Below are 306 nucleotides of genomic sequence, written 5' to 3'. Positions count from 1 at the left end.
TCAAATATAAACATCCATAAATGCAAGTGCCTACCCATCACATACATACATAATTAATTTTTTATTATCAAATAATCGAAGCATAAATTAATATCGTCTATAGACCGCTCTGATACCAATTGTTGGTTGCCAAATCGAATCCGGCTGCGGAAGCGCGGTGATGCGGGGAAGAGGCGGATCGTGTATAACAAAAATTTTCATAAAACTTTTGAGATACTCTATAGATTATATTAATTTATGCACGAATAAATTAATCTCATTAACTTATATATATCAAGAACTCAATCAGGAAAAATACCTGGAAGC

This window comes from Morus notabilis, unplaced genomic scaffold, assembly GCF_000414095.1.
Source record: "Morus notabilis unplaced genomic scaffold, ASM41409v2 Scaffold1103, whole genome shotgun sequence".
Lineage (NCBI taxonomy): Eukaryota > Viridiplantae > Streptophyta > Magnoliopsida > Rosales > Moraceae > Morus > Morus notabilis.
The sequence above is the reverse complement of the archived record's forward strand: the minus strand, read 5'-3'. Positions refer to the sequence as shown.